This window comes from Choloepus didactylus, chromosome 5 (assembly GCF_015220235.1).
Source record: "Choloepus didactylus isolate mChoDid1 chromosome 5, mChoDid1.pri, whole genome shotgun sequence".
NCBI classification, from domain to species: domain Eukaryota; kingdom Metazoa; phylum Chordata; class Mammalia; order Pilosa; family Megalonychidae; genus Choloepus; species Choloepus didactylus.
The window spans coordinates 86,303,769-86,325,473 of record NC_051311.1 but is presented as its reverse complement, the minus strand read 5'-3'; the positions used below and the strand labels follow the sequence as shown (position 1 = coordinate 86,325,473).

Here is a 21,705-nt window from a genome sequence, read left to right as displayed (position 1 = left end):
AGGTAGTTTACCAGAATTAAAATTTTAAGAAAATCATAGAAGTATACAATACAAATAGTGAGTTCTAATGGAAACTATTGATTATAATTCATAGTATAATAACTTTTCATCAGTTGAAACAAAGTTAACACACTAATGTAAACTGTTAATAATAGGGAAAAGTGGGGGGCTGGTATATGGGAATTCTGTACTCTTTGCATGAGTTTTCTATAGATATTCTGTGGATTACACAGTTACCTATATAACTACATGTTAAATTGTACTTTGAAGGTTATCACCTTTCTGTATATATCTTATATTTCACAATACAGAAATAACTGAAATTGTGGAACTGTAACTTATAACATTCTTTGAAATTTGCTCTATAACTAATTGTTAAATCGAACTTTGAAAGTTATCAGTGTTATGTATATATGTTAAACTTCACAATAAAAAAATTTCACAATTAAAAAAATAGGTACACACAAATTGCTAATGTTCATAGCAGTATTACTTACAATAGCCCCAAATAGTTAACAATCCCAATATTCACCTGTTTTAGTTTCCTGGCAGCTAAAACAAATACCATCCAGTGGGTTGGTTTAACAGAAATTTATTGGCTCACAGTTTCAGAGGCTATAAGGCTTACTTCCTCCCAGGGTTGGTAGTTTCTGGCTGGCCAGAAATCTTTGGGCTTCCTTGGCTTTTCCATCACATGGGAATGCATATGGCGGCATCTTCTCCTTTCTTTTCCAGGTTCCCTTGACTTCTAGCTTCTGGTTGCTCTCTGTGATTTTCTCTCTCTGTTTGAATTTCATTCATTCTTTCCAGTAATCCAGATTAAAGTCCAACCTGTTTCAGTTAGCCCACACTGTAACTGAAGTAACATCCTCAAGAAATCCTAATTTACAATGGGTCCACACCCACAGGACCAGGTATTGAGACCTGAACATGCCTTTTGTGGAGGACATGATTCAATCCCTAACACCATACAATGGTGAATATAATAACAAAGTGTGGTGGTATTTGCATACAATGGAATGTTATTATTTGGAGGAACTTCAAAAATGCTATGCTAAATGAAAGAAGCCAGATACATAAGATTCAACAGTGTATGGTTCCCTTTATATGAAATGGTCAAAAAAGTCAATTTTATAGGGAAAGTAAGCATATAAGTACTTTCCTGGAGATGAGACCAGAGTTTAACTTTAAATGAACTCAAGAAAAATTCTGAGGAGTGATGAAAATGTTTAAAACTGTAGTGTGGTGATGGTTATTGCTGTATTTGTTTTCTACGCTGCTTAACAAATTATCACAAACTTAACGGCCTAAAAAAATACCTATTTAGTATTTCACAGTCAGAAGTCCAGGCATAGCTTAACTGAGTCTCATAAAGCTTCAAGCAAGGCGTCAACTGGGCTGTTTTCACATCTGGAGCCATGGTCCTCGTCCAAGCTCATTCGGGCCATAGGCAAGGTTCAGTTCCTCGTGGTGGAAGGACTGAGGCGACTCCTTTCCATTCCAACTCACAGCATGGCTGCCAGCTTCTTCCAGGCCAGGGGGAAAGCATCTCTCTCATAAGGAAGGGCCCAGACCTTTTCCAAGAATTATATCTGATAAAGTCAGGCCCAGCCAGGATAATCTCCCTTTTGATTTACTTACAATTAATGGATTTGGGATCTTAATTACATCTGAAGAATCCCTTCACCTGTGCCATAAAACCTAACCTGACATTCCAACACATTCACAGGACCCCCCAAAACACACTCTAGGGGAGAGAATTATACAGGGTATGTACACCAGGAATAAGGACCTTAGGGACCTATTTTAGAATTCTGCCTACCACAGGTGCATAATTAGTAAATTTATTAAAAATCACTGAATTTTATACTTACAATGGGTGCATTTTATGATATGAAATTATACCTCAATAAAACTGTGAAAAAAATGCCATGAGGAAAAAAAAAGTTGTCCATAGTACCATAATTCTTTTGTCTTTTTGGAAGACATTTTTTCATTAAATGAATTACACCCAGGACTATCTTTTCTAGGAAATAATTTAACAGAAAATGTTTTCTACATTTGCTGACCATACCCTTTATATTTATACACCAGCAAATTCACAGTAACCACTTCATATGAACACAGGAGTCAAGTTTTCCATTAGTTTTAAACCAGAGGTTTTATTCCTCCGTCAGCTTTCTTAGTAATGAATGAAGTTTGCTTAAATTCAATGACTTCAGATTTCCAAAGAGAGTAGGGTCACCTTCAGACAAGAGTTTCCACTCTGATTTCTACACTAGGGAGTGGCTCCCTTTTGAGCTTCCCTCAGACAAAGCGTGAGCAACAATGTTTAGTCACATGAAGCCAACAATTTTGCCAGCTGCATACTTCCTAAAATTTCATTCACTGAAAGGTCAGGAACTTAGAGTTCTAAAACTCTTTATGGTGTTCCAGGAACACCTTTGAAGTTTGGCTGCTCATGGTATATTTTTGTGTGCTGAACTGTTGTCTGAAACTAAATGTTTCCCGACTTCAGTCTACTCAAGCCTTTAAAGCACTTGCTGTATGGGAAACGCAGTAAGCCTCTGTAATTCTATTTCAGGTGCTATCCTGACACCATGAACATTACAAATTCCCTAAGGGGATGCCCAACAATGTCAACTGGATGGTTATCTTGTAGTTTTATGTTCTCCAGCCGAAACTTAACTGTTACCATGGAAATAAAACAGGAAAGGAGCTGTCCTTCCCAGACCCCAAAAAAAAAAAAAAAAAAAACTATTTAGAATTCTCTTTCAAGGTCTGTATTAAACTTGGAAGAAATTCCTCTACATAATTTATTTTTGTGAAAATAAAAATCTTAACTTCAGAATCTGTAAATGTTATCTTACATATAATATGTGAACCACCAATGTACAGGCATACAATTCTGCAAATAAAAACAAATAATAATTCACATGCTTTAAAAAATTTGGGTCATTTGCTTTCTGCAATCCTATTGATTAAATGACCACAATATCAGATCCATTGGAGAATCTTTATAGCTTTATTCAATTAGTCAGGGATGTGAGCTGACGCTCTTCTCTATACAAGATAAGTTTCCCTTAGAAGTTTGGATCATAATCCATAACTAACAACATGCAGAAACCAAAATTCCATTTCCTTGTCAGTTCTCATGGCAAGATAACATAACAGTTGATAGGAGTTAAGACTGAGGGCTAGGGTTTAGACTGCCTGGGTTAGAATCCCAGCTCTGCAACTTTGCAGCCGTGCTATTTCGACCCATTACTCAAAATCTCCAAGTCTCACTTTCCTCATCTATAAAACAGGTATAATAACATAAAGCAGGGGTTGGCAAACTGCAACCCACAGGCCAAGTGTGGCTCACTGCTTATTTTTATAAAGATTTATGAGAACACAGCCATGCTCATTCATTCATGCATTGTCTGTGACTGCTTTTGCAGGGACCATAAGGCCCACAAAGTCTAAAATATTTACTATCTGGCCTTTACAGAAAAATTTACTAACCTCTGACATAAAGAGTTGTTGTGAAGATTAAATGAGACAATTCATGTAAAGGGTTCCATATAGTTAAGCAACCAATAAGTGTCATGTATTGTTAATTGTTAACGGTAAGTTTTAAACTCACTGTGCTCTCATTTCTTCAACCCAGAGAGATTTCTTCATATGTAATAACATGTAGAAAATACTCTCAAGAGCAGACTGCCCTATAAAGTACTGCTTGGGGATCAGTAGGCATGGCCCCCTTTTTTCGAAGCACTGGACATGGAGGTGGCCGAGGTAGCATCGCAGGATGTGATGTGCAGCTGTCAGTGCAGGGCAGTGAGCCCAGTGGGCCACAGGCAGCAGCTGCCGTAAGTCATCCATTTCAAGTAACTGATCCTCTGCTGGTCACAGGTGTGTGACACATGCATATTCATCACTGGCCCCACTCCTAACTGTAGAGGAGGTCCCAGAGGAAGAGTGGAGGGTGGGAATTATGCTTAGGCAATGACCAGAGCCAGCCCAGGTAGCCCAGAGCCAGAGAAAAGGCGTTATTAACTTTTAGTTTCCATTTACATTTTCCTTGGCAGTAACTGTGCTTCCCAAGATGTATTTTGCTTGATTGAAATAGAATATGAGGACAGTGGTCTTGTAAGTAAAATTTTTAAATGTGTGGTTAATGTAATAAAATCTAGATAAACAATTCAAACTAATATAATTTTAAAGCTGATAATTTATCAGAGAGCTGGCACTGCTATCCCCACAGAAGTATATTTGCAAATAAACTTTAATCACCAAACATTACAACTGTTCCCATAAAATATCCAAAGAATCTTCAAAAATTGTCTTTCAAGGCAAATATTTAAAAGATCTAAAGATTTCACACTGAGACTGTGATTTTCAGATACAGTCTGCCGCCTGTACTCTCTGCTCCCGTCTAGGGCCTTGGACATCTCATTCAATCAATCTGCACCTCACTGCCTTATTTTAAAGGGAAACTGTTAGAACCTGCAAAATTAAAACTGTGATTCAAAATTCTGTTCTGCTGGGTGCTGGTGCATTTTCATTAGCTCCTCCTGACAGCATCATAAATAAACTTGAGTTCATGGCAAGGCAAGATTATCACCAGCAGGGAACCCCAAATTGGCAAGTGGTTTCCATATTAAAATGGAATTACTGAAACATACAAACTCAGAGTTGTAAAGTCCTCAGTGTTCATCCCAAGAACCCTCCTACAAAATCATCTCACTGTCATCACCTAACACAATTAGGCCCTTCTTTGGATGTGGCATTTCATTAAATGCTGCATCCACTAAATTAAAAGTCAGGGTAATTGCCCTGGACGGGCTAACTATCTAAGAAAGACAAGGCTGCCATGAGTGGAAATGAAGAGCAGACATTCACACCCAGTGGGCAAATATCATTAAGGACTGAAATGGTTTTAGAGCTTACAATCTAGTCATACTAATATTCGAGTTGATTAAAAGCTCTTGGCAGTCCTGATTCTTCAAATAGACAGTAATGCTGCCTGATAGAGGTGGCTGAAAATTCTCCACAATCTCATTCTTCACTTTAGCATTCAGACTCATGTTGTCTGAAAACTAAATCAAGACTTTTCTTTCCTCTGCATGAATAAATATCAGCAACCATACCATTTTTCAAGTCAAAAGATACCTTCTGATTAGCAAGGAGCAGCAAGGACACCAGCAGAGAGACTTCCAACAATATACACTCCCTTAAGTTCCCAGATAATGAGAATTTACACTTGATAAGGTTAGCAAAGTTAGAGTCTACTTGATTATGACTAAAAAGGGTAATCAATTGATTAAACTACCAACTTCATACATTTGTACAGTTAATAAAACTAATACTCTCCCCACACTCCCAATATTAATGTGCTTTATTTCAAGGTATACTTTCTCAACTAGTGTGTGTGTGTGTGTGTGTATATAAGCTCCTTTTGTACACAAAATAGACATTGATAGATGACACAGATGTAGATGTAGATATAGATGTAGGTATAGGTATAGCTATAGATGCAGATATAGATATAGCTATAGATATGGATATAGATATAGATAATAGATATAGCTAGATATATACCCTTATAGATATAGGTAACCTGTATTTTTAGCCTTCCTTTTTTTGTAGAAGACAGGGTTAGAAATAAGTGACCTTATTGATGCAGTCCTGTTTTTAAAGCTCTGTGACTATACCCAGGTGATGAGAGCTTCTATTCCTACACACCTATCTCTTCTCTGAGACACAGAGGTACAGAATAAATGCAAAGAACCACAAACAATGATATATACAAACCTGCTCCAACCTCGAAGCATATGCAGTTTATAAGCTGGACGCATTTAATATATTAAGATGGTTTCATGCTTTACTGGTTTATGGGTTGCCAGTTAGTCATGGCTGACATAAAAATTACTGAATATCCTCTTGAAAAATATGAATAGGATTATGGCTTGAAATAAAACACAATTAGGTTTTTAAAGACTATTACTGACAATGGGGAAAATAGTATTTGCTGAATTTGCACTGTTACTTTAACATATTGATTCAGTCTGGCTTTCACATATATTACCATGTGTTGAAGGTTAAGAATATAGTTTGAGTTTTGAAAACAGTCCCACCATGTGGCATCACTGAGGGTACCAATCTCTAGACTATAGCAGGAGACCACTTCATTTACTCAAATTCAAGCAGATATAGTTATTGCTAAGTATGTATAATCTGTATATATCACTGAACAAGATTTTGACAGAAAATTAAGGTGAAAAGTATGACATGTGTATTCCACCTAATAACAACATAGATTTATTTTGCCTATCAGCACTTTTTTTTTTGTCATCATTTGTCACAGTAACATACTCTTGTAAGGTAGGGTTAAGTGATAAGAAAGTTTTTGTGTTTTTCTCAATTTTCTAGTTAGAGGAAGAGAAGTATCTAAGTAGCCTTTTCCATGCCATAGGTTCTACTGAGGTTTCTTAATCTATGCAGAGTAGCCCAGTATTTCTCAAATTTTAATTAATCACAGATTTCACACACATTTTTACTCTAGGTGTCAGAAATGTGCTACTGCTGCTTTGAACTCAATTGCTATAACTAGTTGGGAAAGGCCATGCTATAGGTCAATTCACATCTTGGAACAAAAGGAAAACCACAGTTAAGAACACTTTATGATCAATCAAAATGGGGGAAAGTTGAGTTTCTAAAGCTGCAGGATAAACACTACTGATCTATTTTAGATGCCAGCCTTTTCACTGTTCATTTCAGTTCTGCGTGCCTCACTTCTGATTCATATGGTGGAAAGCAATCTCACAAAGTGCTTGGCTCAATCAGTGTGCAGCCACCCAAAGACCTCCAGAGGGGAAAGACAAAGTATCAGCTTCAGACAGTGATGGGGAAGGAAAGCTTTGTTCAAATCCTGAATCATCTGCCATGAGCAAAGGTAGAAAATTACGGAACTCTTTTGGGTCACAAAGATGTCATTTAGGGCTTCGTAGCAGCAATTTAAAAAATGGCACCCTTCCAGATTGAATGATTTCACCTGCCTACTCAAGTGCCTAACTCAGAACCAGGAAGCAAATTACAGTCATATAGAGTCCAGGCATGAAATTATGAATGTTTGATTTCCTGTGGTCTAGACTTACATCTTCAGACCAGAGCTGAGAAAACAGTTCTCCAATTTTTCTCCAACTAAAGAGCCACCTGGCATTTTGCAACATTCATGTATTCAGTCATTCATTCTTGCATTTGTTCCTTCATTAAAAATGGGGAAACTCACATATATACCACCATACATAATGAGAAAAACAGGCTTATACAGGAACAGAGTAAAGGATTGGATCTACACAGTCAACAGTCTGGGGAAAGTGGACAGCATACTGTTATGAGCAAGTCTAAAAATACCTGTTTACTTGGATGACTATTTAGTTTTCTGCTTTCCTGTATCATGAGCAACTTGGCACCTCAATGTTATTGAGAGAAACTATCAAATATTTTCATACAATTGAGGTACTTCTCTCATTTCCCTCCTGTTCACTTTTTTACTGATTTTTATTTAGCCTTATTTACTTAGGTTTCATTTGGTAGTTATTATGCTGTGTCACTGAAAAGTTGTTTCTGAATTGAATTCACTCATCATATAATCATTGCGTAAAGTGAAGAACACTGTTTAATGTGAATAATCACCCTAAATGTGTGGCAAGTTCACATTTTCATACATTTAACTTTCTCAAACTGGGGCCACTTGTACATAAAGGATTAAAATAGCTGGAGAGAAGAGATGTTCTGGCTAAGAATTTAACTGTGTAATGCTGAAATAACTTTGACTTCTTAGTACACTCTTCTCAATGCTTCTCTCTTAAATATAAATGTGTTATATTTCATTTTGGAGAAGTGGTTTATGAGTTTTTTGCATTTTATGATGTTAAGTTACTTCAATGGCCTAACATACTACAATAAATTCCATTTAATATATTTAGTGTTGGAAGACTGTTCTCCATTAGCCAGACAATCACCATAAAAATTGTTATTCTCCCTTTCTCTTTCTTTCAGATTTTAAGTTATTACCTTTACAGTTCTCTGTTCTTTACTCTCTTCTCATTATTTAAGGTTTCTCTCAATTTTTCTGCCATAGGACACTTTTCAGGGATGTCACAATTCTCGTTACCCACTGAGCTCTGCCTCTATTGAACTCTCTCACACCCCTTGATCTCTACTCTTCCAATCCCAGTCCCAGCAAATGAATCTGACCATGAACTCACTCCCTGCTGTTTAATGAACCTCTATAGTTCTAAGACAGCAACTAACCCTTGACATATTTTACTTTCCACTATAATTTTGCATCAAGGTAACTGTTACTAGAAGCATATATATAGAGATCATGGAATTTTAAAAACTGCATTCTACTTATTAAAATGCAGGTTACCTTAAAATTTGTGAGACATATAAAGCATATATCATGATTTATGTAAAATATACCATGTGATATAGGTTAATATAATCAACTCTGAAGTAAATTAGCATTTAGATAGCAATATTACTTCTGAATTTCCAACTTTGCTATTTTGCTTATCTTATTATTGCCATATCAATGTTAGTTCCCTATATTAAAAGTAGAAACATCCATTTGAATGTGTTAAGTGTATATAAAAATGGCTTTCTACCATCATGTCTTCTAATGTGAGAACAAGACTATGTCATTAAGTCATTAAAATGGTCAAAAATACCCAAAGAAAATTTTGGTAATTTTTTCAATTCCAATTGCAGTTTTATGGACCACCAGGAAAAGTTTCAAATTATCCCAAATTATTTTTTATTTCACTTACATTTTAGTAACCTCTACTTTCCACTAGTAGTCTCATTAGTCTAGTTATACACACAACTGACTTCTCTTCTGGAATGTTTTAAATCAGGTACTGCTTATCAACATGAATGGGGAGCCATGTGTCACATTAAAAACTTCCGTAGTAAATATGTGGACTCCCACTTGAAGCTGCAAGCTGAAATCACTCTTCATAAAAATACTCATACAGGAAAAACCCCAGTTGGTCAATATTTAGGATAGATTTATCTTGTCATAAATCAAAACAATCTGTGGTCAATACCAAAACACTGTAATGAGATTTTACAAGGGAAGCTGGTTGGGCTTTTCTCTATTTATTCCACTAGATACTAGAGGGGAAAGCAGCAGAACATTCAGAAGAATATTTGCAATGCAATTAGGGGAGACAAGAGCATGTGAGTGAATGCCAGGCGCAGGGGCCTTCCTTTAATTCACACAATCCCATGTCTAAATGCAGCGTATAGCATCAAATTGCACTTCCTACAGTTTTAAAACTTTTGTCAGTTAACTAGATGTTTACCGAGTGCCTCACTTGGGCACTCAACCCATTTCGGGTATGACATCCAGCTCTATGCACGTTGTTCCAACACCATCTGTCACTTAAGCTTCCACAGATTCAAAAATTTCAATTCAAACTGATCTACTCGGCACTCAAACTGAAGCTATAATTCAAATTTCGACATGAAGCTTGAATTCCTTTTCAGTGTTCTTCAACTTTGACCTAGCTCCCCACCAACTCCTTCACTGAAAAGGGCCAAGACAACAGCCCAGCAAGTGGGGCAGGCAAAACAGGCCTCCTTTGTTCACTTTTGTCTTTTCAGCTCTCTATTGAGGTAAGGGACTGAAAAGCTGCTCCAGGCTTTGGAAGGCAGCAGCGTGCTGGCTCGCAAGCCATCCTTCCTCAAAGAACCAAAAAACTCCAGGATGAAACTTTTCTGACAGTACATTTTTACTTTAAGGCATAATTAATGGAAGATTACTATTTTTTTCTTCCCTTTTGGTTGAGAGAGAATCGGTTAATGGTGTTTAATGTTGACTTTGTAATGTTTGTCAAAAATGCATACAATTCAAATTCCAAGAGCATCTAACAGCGGCATGAAATTATCTTTAAAGTTGAAATTTGGAGAAAAGATCACTACATACCAAATACATACACTGAATTTTTTGAATGTTCACAGCCCACTTAAGAAAGATAAATCAAATTCACTGCATATTAAACAGTGGAAGACCTCCTACATGATTCCCTCAGATTGCCCTGGGAATGTCTTTTTCTGGTTACAGTGGGTTTTGAACCATTCATATCATAAAATTTAAATATATATTAAAAATATATATGCATATGTGTTCAAAATATTGTTTCCAGGCCTTCCTACCATCATTTAATAATAATAATAAAGGATCCTCTTTCTCTGATAGTTACTATCATTTTCATTCTTACATGAATTGAATAATGCTTTAGTACAAGGAAATATGGAAGAAAATCAGGGAATATATAATATAAGATTTATTTGTCCTTCCTGTTTTTATAAATGAATAAGCCATTTGGACATTATGTGCGGTAGATGAGCATTAGTAACTGCAGATTTGATCCCTTTACCACTGACATTTCTTATATTCACTAACTTCATGGTTGCTAGAGAGAAAACCCTCCAGCAGACTTCTAAAAATTACCTTTTTTAAAATCTGAAATTCTAATCTTGTAGGCCAGTAAAAATAGGTCAATTAAGTTGACACCACATCTCTTTTAGTAGCTCAGCTAAGCAATTATAATTGGGTGGTGAGGGTTTATTCTGTTATCTTTTCAGATTCAGTAGTAGGGAGAAATGTCCAATGCAGAACCATAATTTATAACTCTAGCACATCTACATCTATAAACTATCAGCATCAGCTATTTCTACTTATTTCCAGAGATGAGCCAATTTTGCTCTTGGTCTGTGCTAAAATTGATAATGCCATTTTGGCAGGAAAATAAAAGCATGCTAATTTAATCTAACCCCATGGCAAAATCATTTAGCACAACTGCACTACAGACATACATACTCTAGTTCAACATTTTGAAAAATAACATGAATGCGTATCACCAATGCTGGCTAATCCTGGACTCGGACACACATGCTCCATAGCACCTGTCTTGTGCTTTACAAGGAGTATGTGCTCAATGAACACTTGTTGGAAACCATACATCTCCTTACTAATAAAAATTAAACCAAGTTAGAAGATATTGGGATTGATTGATCACAATCATGGAATATTAATTTATAGCTTTAAAAAAAGTAACAGCAAAAACTGCATTTGCTAGTGCATTTGAAGACAACCTGATATTGAAAAATTCATAGCTATCAAAACTGGAGGCAGAATCATTCCCATATATTTCTCCCTCATGTACCCCTCTCCTTTACATTTTGAGAGGAAAAATAAACATTCATTAGTGCATTTTTGTATACTTCCCTATTCTTAGAAACTTTACTACTGCCAATAGAGACTTTTTAAACCAAAGGGATTTCCACTTGCCTGGACAGACAAAGGATTAAATAAAATCAGCCACTAGATTCTTGCCTCTAACATAAGGTAGATCTTTTTCTCCACCTGGGCTGAAGACTAAGGGCACCTTCATGTGGGAAAGCATGAAACATAAAAGGGAAAGAAAATCTAAATGTAATTAGTAATCTTGAATCATTTCCAAATCACTTCCTCTTCACTAGTCATCTCAGCAGTTGAAGGCCAACCTAAAGCAGTCTTTGGATCAAAACACACACAACATCCTAGAGAAGAAAATATTTAAATTTGCTTTAGGTTACCATGCTTCTCAGATGGACCCTGTTCTTTGGAAATGAGAATGAGGCTGCTGATGGCGATAGCAAATCAGGACCTTCTTATTCTGTGGTGAAAAATCAGGAAAAAAGCCTGGTGTGTCACTGTGGTTATCCTTGTGGGCAGACAATGACTAGTAGAGACCACAAGGGGACTTTCTGTGGTGCCTGTAATGTTCTCTTTCTTGATCTGAGTGCTAGTTACATGGGTGTGTTCAATTGGCACAAGTTGATCAAGCTGTGCATTTATGATATGTGAAAAAAAAATCTGACTGTGGAGAGGTACGTACCCATAGATAATAGAATAAGAAGGAACACTGTTTTGCCTACCACTGCATCCACAGCTCCTAGAACAGTGTCTAACACACAGCAGGCCATGCAAGCAGCAAATAAGCACTGAATGAATGAATGAGAGAATGAATGAATGAATAAAATAATCTCTTTACCAGAAAAGCTTCCTATAGAGTTTCATTAAATAGCTCCTTTATACATACACAATATAATGTTTGCATATTTTATTTATATTCAACCAATTAAACAAGGAAACGTACACCTACACAAAAGCTTTATCTGAAGTGGTTCTTCATTTCAGGAAATTTACCATGGCCCCGGTGCATACATTCTCAGTATCCTCTTGTTCACACTTCCAAAGCCCTCACATTCACAATCAGTCATTTTTACCATCTTTGTCAAATTGGCCTCACAGGAAGTACAATTTACAAAGATGACTTGTGTTTTTTTAATTAAATTCAGTTTTATTGAAATATATTCACATACCATACAATGTGGGATTGAGAATATCTTCTTGACCAAAAGATGACTTGTTTTTCATTTACTGTCACTGCTTCAATAACAAGAATGATGCAGTGGGGGGCACCTGCCTTGGGTGCAAACACGAGGTCACTACCCTGCCTTAGAGGGCTGAGTAGCCTCTCCAAGCCCTACTGTACTCATTTTGAAACCCAAGGATTAGGTACAATGTTGCCTGCCTTCTTATATAGCTCTAAAATCCCTGGATTATATGAAATGTTTAGCAACTCTCCTGTAATAAAGTGGATTAAAGGTGAAAATAAGTCAGTAGGATTAACAATACAAAAGAAATCCTTTCTGCCAGATGAACAATTATTTATAATTATTCTAAATGTTATCCCAGGAATAGTTGATTTCACCTGGGTGCAAATTCTTCTCTTTCCACTAGATAACAAGGAGGATCTTTGTAAATACACCATACATTCCAATATGTTTAGGATATCAAATGCTTTCCTAAGATTTTATATTTGGGTCATAGTCAAACTCAACATCCAATTTGAGGAGTAGTTCTGCAGGCAAAACATTCTACAAAGGACATTCAGGACTGGGGGGACCAAAGTAGAAACATTTGCCTTTACTTTAAAAAAGAAAAGAAAAGTTTACTTTAAAAATGTGATGTGTCAAGAATATTCCAGCATCTCTGCAATTACAGTGAGCTCTAGTTACTAAGAACTGTCCAGTAACTGAAATGGGACCGACTGTGGGCTAAACGCAGTTAAAGGCTAGTTAATAAATGGCCATGTAAAGGAATTAAAGTGCAATACAGGGAAATGAAAGGTTATTCCACAATACATTTCTCTATATTATAATATCACCTGCTACTATTAGGTTTACAGGGGTCTTAATTAAATGGGTTTATAATATATGTCCCTGGACTTGAACACTCAGAGGTTTTAGGCTTCCTCTAAGCTAATAAACCTTCCAAAGGCCGCGTTTTCACAGTCTTGGATGGAGAAGTTTAGGATCTGAAAGGTAATCCCGGCTCCTCTCTCACCCCTTCCTAGCTGTGTGGCCGAGGGAAAATTATTTGACCTCTCTAAGCCACCATCTCCTTATTTTTAAAATTGAGTTGTGGAGATATAAGATGATGCATGTAACATACACAGTGCCTGGCACATCTGAAGCTCTCAAAAAATATTTACTGTCACTGTAATTAAAGTAAAAAGCATCCAATTGTCTAAATCCACCTTAGCATTTCCAGATCTCATTTATTCACAAATTCTTACGGTATTTTAACAGGGCATGTTTAGCATAAAGTAACCCCCAAAAGCAGCCAAGCCTCCCTAGGTTTGCTTTCGGCGGCTACCTTGTTCCTTCCTAGAACAACCCCAGGGGGAGCCTGGGGTGCAGAACGAATGCCTCCTGACCCATACACACAGATCCATCTCTTCTAGCAAAAGCCTCCAGCGAGGAAGGGCCCAGCCGCTCCGACCCGCACCTCTGAGCGTCAGCCATCCCGGACTGGAAAAGCAGAAGAGCTTTTCCCTCCCAGGACAGACAGCTTCGCGTCGGGTGTAGTCTCCTCATTCAGCTGCTGAGAAAAGGGCAAGGGAGGGGCGGAAAGGGAAAGAGACGCTACTACTCGGTGCCCCCACTCCCAGACTTTGCGCCCGCGGAAGAACAGGAGCCACCCTCCAGCGCGCGGGGTATAGAAAACTCGGCCCGCGAGCCGGAAGCCGGCAGGAGCGGGAGGCGATCTGAAGGCCTGCTCGCCAGTCCACCCCCTCACCTCCGGCCCAGGGAACCCTGCGGCGGTGCCTGCTGCTCCGAGTGCACAGCTCTGAGGGAAACGATGACTCCCCGTTTCACCCGACGGGGGGCGCCCCTCTCCGCGCACTCTCCCCTCACCCCCACCCCTCCCGGCAAACTGGCAGGTGCCGGCCGGGAGTAGCTGAACCCATGAGGGACCGGGAGACCAGAATGCTGCGGCGCCCACCCGCGCGGCAAGAAGGGGGCCAGGGGGCGGCGCCCGGCGCAGATGGCCCTCGCTGTGAGGCGGATGCAGTCACTCCTGGCTCAACACAGCATCCTCGGGCGGCGCCTTTGCCAGCTCCCACAGCCAGGACCCTGGGCAGGGAAAGGGCTTTTTCAAGTCAGCCCCAAGCCCGGGGACAGCAGCCCGGACAAGTCCCAGCTCTCAGAGGCTGGGCGGGGCGCGGAGAACCCGGGGCCGGCACCTGTAGGGCCAACAAAGCCTCCTCCCCATCCCCGACACACAAAAATCCCCCACCCCGCCGCCCTTGGTGTCTTTCCCGTCCCCCAAACCAGATTCCCCACTCCTCTACAGGTCAGCAAGAGTGGGGAAGGGAAGTCGGTCAAGCCCCCTGAACTCCCGCGATCCGCGCAGGTGTGAGCACAGACGAACAAAGCCCACGCCCAGATGTGTCCGTGGGGACCCGAAAGCGCGCACACTCGGGCGCGCCCGGCTGGGCACCTGAGCTTTTCGCCCCGCCGGCTCTGTGGCCACGACATCCCGCGCCCTCCGCGCCCATGCCCAGGAAGCCTCAGGACCAGGCCCCACCAGCCTCTCCGTGCCCTGGCTGTCCACAGGGAGCCCTCAGACAGGGCCTCCCGGAAACGTGGAGAGCGGGCGCGGATGCACAAGTTGGCCATATACTTGAGGAGATGGTGGGTCCGTGCCAGCAGGGGTCTGCGGTATTTCAGCTGTGCCCTCACTCGGGCGCTCACCTCCCTCCTCCAGCTCGGCGCCCGCAGCTGTGCTGGGGACTGAGGGGAAGAAGTGAGTTAGGGAAAAATTTCGTCCCTTTCTCAGAGAGAGCCGGCGCGGCGCTGCCAGCCGCGAGAAGGTTCGACTAAACCCTGATTTGGTGTCCCAGTGACAAGGCAGCATCCCCCCGCGCCCTTTTCCTTTCCAGTCGTCACCCGGAGTAAGACCGAATGTCACCGCCAGACTCACGTTCTCGCGCCGCGCCCACCGCTCAGCCCGGGCGCGGCTGCCCAGGACCCTGGAACGCCGCTCGTTCTTGGCGGAGCTGGACTCGCCGACAGAGCTGTCGCCTCTAGCTGGCCCCGCCTGGCGGCCCCTGCGCTGTCCCCCGCGCCCGCGCGTCTGACGCTCCGACTGCGGCGCGCGTCCGCCGGCGACCCTGGCGAAGCAAGGCTGGCCCCGCGCCGGCGCGCCCTCGCCTCGCGCTCTCCACCCTCCACCCCCACCGCCCGCGCTCCTTCCAACTCGCTCCCCTCCACACTCCTCCCCGGCGTCTCCAGCCCCTTCTCCTCCCGGCCAACCCCCTCCCACCTTAGCTGTGGCGGCCACCGCGAATGCGCTCTAGCCGTCTGCACCTCTGGAGACTGGGTGGCCCCCTCACCTGAGCGGCCGCGCTGCCACCACCCTCTGTCAGCCCGCGAGCGTAAATGTGTGTGGGAAGGGGGAAAGATGGAGGGCGGGGGCGTTCGGGGAGACAAGGGTGACTGGGCTTTGGTAACAAAACCAGAAAATGGGTGGTTTTTAAACACAATTCTCATGGGTTTAGGTTTGTGTGGGATGTTTGTGGTCTTTTTTCCTTTTTTTTTTTCTTCTTCTTTTAAAGCATTTAACTTCTTCGAAACGCACCACTTGGAGAGGTTGAGTTTGAGCTGTTTTTTTTTTCTTTTACAATTGTTCTTTCCAAATAGTCCTCAGATACCCTGAAGAGTCTATCTTTAGCGTAAGGTAGATACTGTCCAGTCGCGGTAAGCATTGGATCGGCTAGTCCCAGAGAACATGGTCAATTCAAATTTGCTTACCTTCATATTCGGGAGCAATATAGAGAATTATTTACAGTGTGAAAAGAGAATTAAGATTTTCTAAATAAGTGGTATTTTAGCAAACACCTTTCACGCTGAGTTGTTCAGGCTGCAGATCTTACTCTCCACGGTATCCTGGATGATGTCCAATCTCCTTAGCGGGACACTCAAGGTCCTCTGTAATCTCCTCCCAAGTTAACGTCTGCAGCCTGATCTCAGTTTACCCCAATCACAAGGCCGTTTTTCATCTACTTGGCCATTTTTACAGCAGCCTCCAGCTCTCACTGGGCTCAGCTTCATTCTGGAGCCTCTCTTCCTTCAGTTCTCCAGTTTAGTTCAAGAAAATATTTTTGTAGGCCTCCCCACCCCCTTCACCTCCTTTCACACACACCGGCACTCACCCCAGGCTTCAGACACCCCGTGCTAAGGCTGACATTTGGGAATCAAAATGACGTAGGGGGTCTCCCTTCAAGACTATAACTGCTTTGCTCTAATTTCAATTTGATCTTGTCATTTCAATCCACAACACTCTGCATGCAAGTGAGCAGCTAGCCTTCTTTTCTTTCTCCTGCTGCTGCTATCTCCACTTCCTCTCCCACCACCAAATGTGCTCCAACCACACAGAACCTCCTTCAATTCCTGAAGCAGTGTTATGATCTCTGGCTACTGGGTCTTCACAGGAGTCATTTCTTCTGTCCCCATCATTTCTCACCTTCATCTTTACACCACTGCCATTCACTTGATTACCTCTTACCTCTCAAATTATTGTCCAGATTTCTTTCTGAAATATCTTTATAAAAAGAGAATATGATTCCATAATAGCACTACTTAAAAGTCTCGCTGGTTCTCTGTTGCCTATAAAATAATTTCCAGATCTCTTCGTGGACCCCTTCACAATCTGCCCCTAACTTACCTCTCCCTTCTCCAGCCCAGAGAATTTTCTTGACACTAAGCCTCTGCATGTGAGACTCCTTCTGGCTAGAAGATTCCTCTTCCACCGCTTCTCCATCTGGGAAACTTGTTGATCCCATAGAACCCTACTTAGTTGTTGCCTTCTCTGTGAATTCTTTCCTGAGTCTCCTGTGTGTTTTATTATAATAGTGCTTGCCATGTTTTAATTCTTCTTTTGCATGTCTGACCCCACAAAATTTCAATTCTTTGAGGACAAGTTTGTCTTACTCATTTTTGTGTGACCTCACAACCCAGGAACACAAATGGAACATAATAATCATAACAACTCAATTCTTACTGCCTCATCATTCTTACCTGTGAAAAGGACTTCAGTCTCCTCAGTTCCCTCCCCACCTCAATTGTTGCTGAGAGTCCTGGGGTCATCCTGCATGTGCTCTAGTGCATCTTCAGCCCAGCCCCCGTGAGATCGGTGATTTCCTGTCCACATTTTTTTTTTTTTTCAGGGCATCCCACAGAGCAAACCTGTGAGGTAGGAAAATGGCACTCTACTCTCTTCAGTTCTTGCCCTGATTCTCTTAACATTTTGTCACCTGGCATCAAAACAGCTCTCTTTGTGCCTCCGTATGTTACAATCTCATAAAGACCTTTCTGAACAACAGCTCTTACACTTTTACTTGGATTTATTCTTTCTCTCCAGGCCCCAGCCCTGGTCCAAGAAGTCATGTTGGGGCAGACACCATGTGGTCCTCCTCCAGGTGAGTCCTGATGCTTTGGAGAGGTAGTCAGGTTTATTGAAGGAATGAGTATAAGGATGGAATCTCAGAAAAGTGATCATTTCTCTAGGTGTAAGTTTTCCTTATCTCAATACAAGTAGAATAACAATACCTAGCATGAGGGATTTTTGCAAGGGTCCATTTGAAGCTCCAAACAGTGTCCAGGACATGACAGGTGATCAGCAAATTCTAGTTTGAAAACCAGTTGTTTGATACAATGTTTGTCAGGTGAATACATGCTTGAATAAAAAGAACAAAGCCAGAGGGGGGAAGTTCTGGAAGAAATGGGAACCACATGTTAGTGGCTGCATAAATAAAAATAAAAATTAAATAATATTAATACTGTATAATATGAGTAATACTACAATATTTTTATATAGTTTTGATTTCCTCCTTATTACTTCGATTGCATCACAACCCTACATTGGTAGATTAGTCTCCTGAGAAGATGAATGATGAAGAACTACACAGCTGCTGCATGAGGAGCTTAAATGAAAGGAGCACAAGAGGAGGAGAGGAATGATCTGAAAAAGGTTTAGAAGGATGCCTGAGAAGGCACAGGACTTTTTGATGCAGTCTATTTGATTTGCTTGGCAATGCACAAGGCATTCTCATTTGCTGCACATTTCCAGTGATATGAACACACCTCCTTACCCTTGCCCATCTCTAAGCCTTACCCTATCTATTATCCTGAGTCTCACTCTATCTTCAAAAAGGGGGGAGGATTGAGAATGAGGTAAGTCTATTGTTCTCATCATTTAACAATGGTAGAATTTTCCATGTATCCAGTACGGTTATAAGCCCTTTACATTTATTAACTCCTTCAATCCTCATGGCAATCCCATGAGGCGTGTGTAATTATCATCCTTTTTTAGAAAAAGAGGCAAGAGAGGTTAAGTAACATGCAGATGTCACACCGCTAGTAGCAGAGCAGGGATACAAGCCTGGGCATTCTGGCTCTAGATTTCATGATTTTAACCACTGTGCTATGCTTCCTTTAATGACAGCACACTAAAAGTTTAATTATTTGTTTTGACGGATGCATCAGAAGGTCACTGCATTAAAACTGCTGCATCAGAAAGTCATTGGAGCCCCCCAGTGGTACCTGAAGAGAACATGTTTTTAGCCTTTCTCCTTTCCTCTTTTGCAGTCCTCAGTATATCAGAATCCTCCCTGTCCTCTTTTCGTCTTCAGCTATTTCTTCTCTTGCTCTCATTTTTCTTCCTAAATTAAAAAATTCCTATTTATGCCTCAGGCCTCCCAGGAGAGGCTTTGTAGTTTTCCACGCTTTAAAACCTGAGGTTAAGTTCACCAAGACCTAACACGGACCCAGCTATGCTAGGAAGGAGCTGTGTCCATAAACAAGCTACTTCTCTCAGCCTATTTCCACACTGCGAAATGAAAGAGTTAGACTAAGTGAGCATGAAAATTCTTTTTTTAGAATCACAAAATGTGCTGGTAACCAAGAGTATTTCTAGTGAAACTCAGATGAACATCTGGCTGAACTCTGTAAGAAAGAGTGGAGCACTAAAAAAATGTTCCTATAGTACTATAACAAGGTTGTTTTCTATATGAGTGGCTTACACCAACTGTCACCTTATCTTAAGATAGTTTTCTATGGCTCTGCAACAGTCACATGGATTAAGTTTCTGACAAGGATGTGGTCAGTTTAGTAATTTAAAGAGCCCTTCTATTTTAAAGGTTATTATAATCCAGTAGTGCTGAAAAGCATAGTTGTTACAATGGGTAGCTTCTAAGATGGTTCTCAACCATTCCCTCCCCTTAAATGTTGCCTGGACCTAGTGATTCACTTCTAATGAACAGAATATGGTAAAAGTAGTGGGATGCCCCTTCGAGATAAGGTTACAAAAAGGCTGTGGCTTCCATCTTGCTTGCTGTCTTGCTCTTTCACTTGCTTACTCTGAGGAATACCCCTGCCATGTTGTCAGCTACCTTCTGGAGAGGCTCACATGGCAAGGGAACTGAGGGAAGCCTCTGGCCCACAGCCAGTGAGGAACTCAGACTCTTCATCCACCAGCCCACCAGAAGCTGATTCCTGTCACTGCCATAGGAGTGAGCTTGGAGGCAAATCATCCCCCAGTGGAGCCCTGAGATGACTCCAGCCCAGGTTGATCCCTTGATTATAGCCTTGTGAGGGACTCAGAGCCAGTTTGTTGTTTTAAGCTGCTAAATTTTGGGGTAATTTGTTATACAGCATTAGAGCAGTTGTCCAGTTAAGTGCATTTCAAATGCTGAATTTCCATCTGTCCACAAGGATCAAATCTACTTCCTGGATAGAAAAGGGACAACTGATCAGGTTGTAGTTGTCACACAAGGCATATGTGGTGCTGGATACAGAAGCAATTGTGGAACAGATGAGACATCAGTATGACCTGTCCTTAAGCAGGTTGACCTCAGCAGCACTTAGTCCCACACTACAGCCAAGCCTGGAGTTTACTATCCACTGTGCCCCACCCAGAGCTGGTCCTTTCTCCTCTTGGATACTTGCCACAGTTTCAGCTGGCAAGCAACTCATGAAGCTTTATTGTGCATGATTATTACAGGAAGTACAGTTTCATCCAGCATCTGACCAGTGAGCAGTGGAAAGTCTCCACAGTTGGAAAACACCAATTGTTCTCCCATGCCTCTCCTCGCCATCTACCACACAACCACAGAATTCTGTGTACCAGTCTTGTGCCACTTGGGTGTCAACCAGAAACCAGAAATGTACAATCAATTCCTTGCCTGTTGCTTAGCAGCACAGTATCCCTGCACATCCATCCAAAGTATGTAATGCTTAAACAATTGGAGGAGATTGTGACCCTAGTGGCTGCCATATTATAATTCTTTGATTATCTGGGAGCTTGTGAGTCACTAGGTTCTTCTGCTTGGCTCAACCCACCCCTATGCTTGGGGGACCAAGTTAGAAAGAGGAGGAACATTTACAGTGATAAGCATGTTCCTTGTAGCCAAAGCTCCCATCTGTTCTTAGTTTCTATCTACAAGAATGTACGAAGAAGTTTCTGCCGAATAGATTTCAGACTAGCCAAGGTCAGTGTGCAATCAGCCATTGCAGATGGGGTCATCAGGGTCAGCCAATTGCAGCTCTGGAAAACAGCCGTGCTGAAAAATGCTGTTGATATGTGCCCTTCATTTCTGGCTTGAGGGGGGAACAGATGACAGGTACAGTGAAGATGAATTTACTGAGGAGGAAAGAAAGGAAAGGCTTCAGGCATAATATTCTAATGTCAAAATAAATGGTTTATTCAAAGGCTTTCTTATTTGGCTGTTTTGTTGCATTTTTAAGAAGTAAAACATCTTGGGTTAATACAGGACATTGTATATCTGTTTATATTCTCTTTTAAGCATTGCTCTAAATTTCACTTTAAGGTCTTCCAATATTTTAAAATGTCACCTATCCATAGGATGCAAGTGAGTCCAGTACCACCCTGCCCTGGGCCTTGTGCTTTAGAAAGTCCTGCTCTAGCCCTCATGTGCTGGTTTGACTCTATTATGTCCCCCCACAAAAAGCCATTTCTTTTAATCCAATCTTGTGGGTGCAGATTTATTATGGATGGGATATTTTGATTGGGTTGTTTCCATGGAGATGTGACCCACCCACCTGTGGATGAGACCTTTTGATTAGATTATTTACACAGAGGTGTGACCCCGCCCATTCAAGGTGGGTCTTGATTAGTTTACTGGAGTCCTCAAGAGAGCTCAGGGGCCCAAACAGATGCAGACACCTGGAGATGCTAAGAGATGAAGCTAAGAGATGAAGCCCAGGGTTTTCCCTGGAGAAGCTAAGAAAGGA

General features: G+C 41.1%; 1 protein-coding gene across 1 annotated transcript in view; it reads right to left on the bottom strand.

Annotated features, from left to right (window-relative positions):
• NRCAM (neuronal cell adhesion molecule) overlaps positions 1-15,524 on the bottom strand; it is a 297,084-nt gene extending 281,560 nt beyond the window's left edge. Inside the window, 1 exon segment of the mRNA XM_037836376.1 lies at positions 15,377-15,524. The gene's annotated coding sequence lies outside the window, so the exon portion shown is untranslated.
• Between the last annotated feature and the right edge of the window lie 6,181 nt (positions 15,525-21,705).